Source organism: Myodes glareolus, chromosome 2 (genome assembly GCF_982192425.1).
Source record: "Myodes glareolus chromosome 2, mMyoGla1.1, whole genome shotgun sequence".
NCBI classification, from domain to species: Eukaryota; Metazoa; Chordata; class Mammalia; order Rodentia; family Cricetidae; genus Myodes; species Myodes glareolus.
Genome location: NC_142027.1, coordinates 45,873,857 through 45,879,910, shown reverse-complemented (window position 1 = coordinate 45,879,910; position 6,054 = coordinate 45,873,857).

The following is a 6,054-nucleotide window of genomic DNA, read 5'->3' as shown; positions in this document are numbered from 1 at the left end:
AGATCGAAACCCTCTGCTTTACAGAACAGGAAAACGACGCTTTGGACTCGCAGGAATGTGCAACCCTTTCGCTTCTCTGGGCAACACTGAGTGAAGCTTGGCCTTAGGCACATCCTAGAATCCAGAGGTCCGCAGTTACGCGTTTATTTTGCGTGACATTGCCAGGCGACATTATCATCTACAAAGCTCACGCTTGAGAACCCAGAAATCGCGTACCAAGACAAAAACAAAAGCAAAACCTTCGCCCTTCATAATGTTTTAAGTAAACTTACAAATTTGCATTTTGCGTTGGTCTGAATTCATAACTAATCTGAGCCAAGGGTTGGACGTACACTTAAGCAACTCTAAAGTTCGACAGGTTGCAGCCTTCTCAGCATTGCACCAAATTGAAAACAGAATAATGTCTATGCCAAAAAAAAAAAAAAGATTGAAAAATAATGGTGGGTTCTGCTTAGGCACAAAGGACAATAGAATACATGCTACCAGCTCTGTCGGAAAATTTACATAAAAATTACCCCGTCTAGCTCACGCTAAAGCAGCGATTCTCAAACTGTGGGTCGCGACCCTTTAACAGAGGTCGCATACCAAAGATGTTATGATTGACAATAGTAGCAAAATTACGGTTATGAAGTAGCAGCGAAGTAATTTTATGGTTGAGGGTCACCACCACATGAGGAACTGTATAAAAGGGTCCCAGTATTAGGAAGGCTGAGAACCTCTACTCCCAAGGAGCAGACTAGGAAAGAGACCTGAGGCACTGAGCTTTAAACAAGTCTAAGGCCATTCTAATGCCAGGAGTCCTAGACATCACTGTGACGGGGGAGGGAATATAGAGCCTGGAGCCTGAGCCTCCTGCATCTGGCGGGCGGGGTCCCAGGACGACTGTGCTCTGGCAGAAGTAATAGGAATTCCCTGTAGAGGATTGGTTTTGATTTGGTCCTATGGATACAAGTTACCACTTTTAATTTTTCATTTATTTCCATATTTACATATTGTGTAGTGCTGAGGACAGGAATCAAGGCCTGGCTACTACTTGAGACGAACCACCACCAAACTGTACAGAACCTTCATCACGGCCAGCCCCTCCACTTGGGCACGCCTTGAGTTCAAAATCCTTTTAAAAATCATTATACCAGTTAGTTTTTGTCAGCTTGACATCAGTTGGAGTCATCAGAAGAGGGAGCTTCAGGGAGGACTTGTCTCCAGCAGAGCAGCCTGTGAGGGGGTCTGCAGATTCGTGTTCCTCAGAAGGACCACACAAGAAGTGATGCAAAGTGAGCAAGGCAGCAAACAGAGCTCCTCCACAGTCTCTGCCTGGGCTTCTCTCAGAGATGAGCTAGCACATAATAGGGACTCAAAGCCCTTCTTCCCTCGTGACTTTTGGTCATGGTGTTTATCAGAACAGCATAGAACAAACTAGAACAATCCCCAAGCAAAGGGGCTACATGTGAATGACAGCAAAGGCAATGCCCCATAGAATGAGCCCCCCCTGAAGAGCTGTCAGAAAAAAAGCTTTTTAACAAACTGAATAGACCACACTTTGAACAGCTAGAGAACCCTGACTCGGGCTTTTATCACACCCAAGGAGTGCAGTGTCCTGCTTAGATTGTCATTAACTTAACAAAAGCTAGAGCATTGAGAAGACAGAACTTCAGCTGGGAAAATGCCTGTATCAGATTAGCCTGTGGTGCATTTTATTAATGACGAGTGTGGGAGGGCCCAGTTCACTAAGGGGGATGCCCACCGTAGGTAGGTGCTCCTGTGTTATATAGGAAGCAGGCAAATAAGCCATGAGGAAGGAAAAGCCCAGTAAACGGGGCTCCTCCATGGCCTGTGCTTCAGCCCCTGCCTTGGGTTCCTGCCTTGATGTCCCTTCACGATGGATAACAACTGTAGGCTGAAATAAACTCTTCTCTCCACAAGCTGCTTTTGGGCAGTGTTTGTCACAGCCGTAGGGAGCAGCCTAAGACAGAGACTGATACCTAGCATGGGATTTTTACTGTGACAGAATGTCGCTTTGGGAAGGAGCAGTAAGAATGGGGGGAAAAGAAAACAAGAGACCCTGAGGACTAGAGAAAACAATTCTGATCCTTTGCATTGGGCTGGAAATAGTGTTCCTTTCCATTACCAGAGTAGAAAATATATCATCCACTGGACACTGGGCAGAACACCCAAAGAAGTCTTGCCTTCCTTGGTGGAAAATCAGCAAACTCTGAGCACTGTTCCAGACCTGCCCAACAAGACCCCAAAGGAGTAAATTGTTACCAAGAATGTTTATAGAAATGTAAAAATACTCAACATCCAACAGGAAAAAAATCATAATGCCTGATATCAGGAGTACAAAGAGACAGGAGACAACCACTGTCCAGGACAATCAGCTGAACGTGATGTAGAACTGGAATTGATACTAGAGTTAGCAGAGATGGGCGTGAAGACAGCTCTGCACACATTCTACGCATTCAACAAGTTGAGCTGGTTGTAGCGGCTCATGTCTGTATATCAACACTGGGAGCAGCAAGATGGATGTGAGTTTGAAGCAAGCCTTGTCTTCAGAGACTGTATCTCAGGAAACAGGCCATGTACGGTGTCACACGCCTGTAATAGTAGAAGCTGGGAGGTAAAAACAGGAGGATCTGGAGTTCAAGATGATCCAAAACTACATGGGAAATTCGAGGTCACCCTGGCTGAATAAGTCCCTATCTAAAAGGGTGGGGGAGCTTTGTTTTGTTTTTTGTTTGTTTGTTTCATTTTGGTTTGGTTTGGTTGGTTTTATTTTCCAGACAGAGTTTCTCTGTGTAGCTCTGGCTGTCCTGGAACTCACTCTGTAGACCAGGCTGGCCTCGAAATCACAAAGATCCACCTGCCTCGGCCTCCCTGGGTGCTGGGATTAAAGGCATGTGCCACCATCACCTGGTTGGGAGGGAGGTTTTTTTTTTTAAGTCTCTAACTGGACCTATGGAAATGAAAGGCAGACTGTATGATAACAGTAGGTCAGAGGGGAGAAAGGGGGTATACTCTCATAAAATTCTTTTTCAAATTTTATCATTTTGTGTTTATGTGTACAAAAGTCTTGTCTGCCTGTGTGTATATGTACCACAGGCATTCCTGGTGCCTGCAGAGTTCAGGAGAGGGCATCTGATTTGGAAATAGACTTTCAGATGGTTATGAGCCATCTCATGAGTGCTGGGAACTGAACCCGAGTCTTCTGCAAGAGCATCCAATATTTTTATCAGGTAAACCGTCTTTTCAGTCCCTATTGTAAGGTTATCATGCTGCATGATATATAACAAAATCCCTCCCCTATCTGTGTATGTTATCTTCAGATAGAACATGACAGATAATATAAGCTTTTGGGCAGCCACTAAAGGGACAAAATGGCCAGCAGTGGTTGGAACAGGGGTTTCCAAGTGCTTGGCCTCTTATTCCAAGAGTTGAAATGAAAGCCCACACAGATTTGCAAAAGTAGCAAAGAACCCTTACTTAAAGCAAAATAATAGAAAAGATCAGAAGACACCACAAGCGAGCAGTGGCCACGTGAATCAAGACACTGAAGGACCTCTGTTATTGTCCAGAGCTTCCTTTCCTGGAGTTCAGTAAAAGGGTAACTTTAGTTATTAAGGACATAGTGAGGGTGGTTATGTCTACTAATTGAGAGATTGCCTTATGTAATTATTTTCTGGGGTATGTGCCCCTTCCCATAAGGCATCTGATTTTAATCACATGCCTGCTCAAGTACACATAAGACAGTTCACTCCTTAAAGGTTCACCTGAGGACACAGCTTTGTTTAATTGTGAGTGAACCTAAAACCAATTCACGACAGGCCTTTGCATCCCTTGTACCAGATACACTAGAAATGTATATGAATTTCACGATCCAAGTGCAGAGACTAATGGGACCCTGCATCATGAATTCATCCCCCAGGCTCAGGACCATCACTGAAGCAGAAGACTGAAAGAGGCAGAAGTTTGGGAGGACAATAACAAAGCATCTTCTGGACAGAACAGAAGTGCATCTCTGCACTCATGAACTTACAACAGTTGTGGTTACTTACACAAAGCCTACACAAGATCAAGACAGTCGACATTATAACGTGGACTGGCTTGTCTGTGAGCTCCCACTACTAACCAAAGAACTATTAGCACTCTACGGCCTCTAGGGGACAGAGAGATAGTTTTACTGAAGGGTGTAACCCTGTGCACAGTTGACCATGCACCCATGGATAGCCCCTGGAGTGTCTGGTCTGTACAAATTGTACTTGGGTTATAAGAGAGAGAGAGAGAGAGAGAGAGAGAGAGAGAGAAGAGGAACAGGAGCATCCATCTTGGTGTGCTGTTGCATACCCTTCGTCCCAGCATTAGGGAGGCAGAGGCAGGCAGATCTCTGTGAGTTCCAGGCCAGCCTGGTCTACAGAGTGAGTTCCAGGACAGCTGGGGCTATATAGAAAAGCCCTGAAGAGAGAGAGAGAGAGAGAGAGAGAGAGAGAGAGAGAGAGAGAGAGAGAGGTGGGGGGGGGCATGAAGTTGAGAATGAGTGGGAAACTGAGGAGGAAAATCTGGGAACTAGGGGGAGAGGTAGGTGATAAATATAATCAAAGTATATTGTACAGAATTCTCAAAGAATTGACAAAAAAAATGTTGCTAGGGGAAGAGAAATTTACTCCACATGTCAGACAGTGAATGTATGTGTACTCCCTGCAGGTGGGGTCCAGGGTTGCTAGGTCCATTATTCAGAGACTGCTGTGTATCCATGCTGCTTACAGGTAAAGAAAATGGCTGTTAAGTGCATTATTAGGAGGTGCAAAACCCAACCTAAATAGAGTCCCGCGTTACTGTGCTGGGTTTTGTGCTCGCCTGCCTCAAAAATAGGTTGTAGCTGGTGTGACAACAAAGGAGATAAAGCACAGTCATAAGGTTTTCTATGGGGCTGGAGAGCTAACTCCTGGTTGAGTGCTTGGTGCACAGCTTTGATGACCTAAGTTCAGATCTCAGGGCCCATGTAACCAGCCAAGAGTGGTCTCCCACCTGCCTTTAAAGCTAGCAGTGCGGAAAGCAGTGTCAAGAGGATCCCCGGGCTTTGTGGGTGGCCATGAGCTCCAGGGCTCAGGGAACAAGGCAAAAAGTGATAGAAGGGAACACTTTATGCTCACCTCTGACCTCTGTGCACACGTGTGTATAAACTACACCTCAGCCCCGCACTCTACTCTCACAAACTCTATTAGTTCAAAAAAAAAGTGGACAAATGATCTTCCCTCAAAGAGCAATCTCTTGATTGGTTATCCAATTCCAAGTAGTCAGCCGTGAAATCACATACATGGGACACAAAAGGAGCAGTAGATTATATCTATATGTTTGCGTGTTTATATGTGTAACAACAACAGCCAGGAAGGGAAGATGTCAGTGGTTGGAAGGGAAAAGGGGAGCAGTGCATGGGAGGAGTTGGAAGAAGGAATAGAGGGAAACATAATTATATTTTAATCTTTTAAAAGTTAGTAAAAATAATTTTAAAGTGTGCAGAAAAAGCAGAGCAAATAACATGAGACAAATAGAAAGCAAATCAGAAGGAAATCTGCTTGAACAATATTACTAATTATTCTTAAAAACACCAATTAGAAGGCAGATTCTTAGAGCCAGTGAAAAAGGCAAAACTTTGGAACTGGACTATTTAAGAGCACATACTGCTCTTGCAGAGGACTGGAGTTCAATTCCCGGTACCTACCTCAGCAGCTCACAACCTCCTGTAACTCCAGCTGCAGAGAATCTGGCCCCCTCTTCTGTGCGCCCTGTGTTCACATGCACACCCCCCACACATAAACATATAATTTAAACTAAAACATTTACAACCAAGAATCTACTATAGGCTGCCTGAAAGCACACTTAAATGTAACTATAAAGTTGGTAATAGCAACAAGTTGTTTTTCTTTAACTGGGAAAAGATAAACCACTCATATAGATCAAAAGAAGCACAAAGGAGCAGGAAGATGCCACAGCAAATTAAAGCGTTTGCCATCAAGCCTGACAGTCTGAGTTCAATTCCTGGAACCCACACGGAAGAAG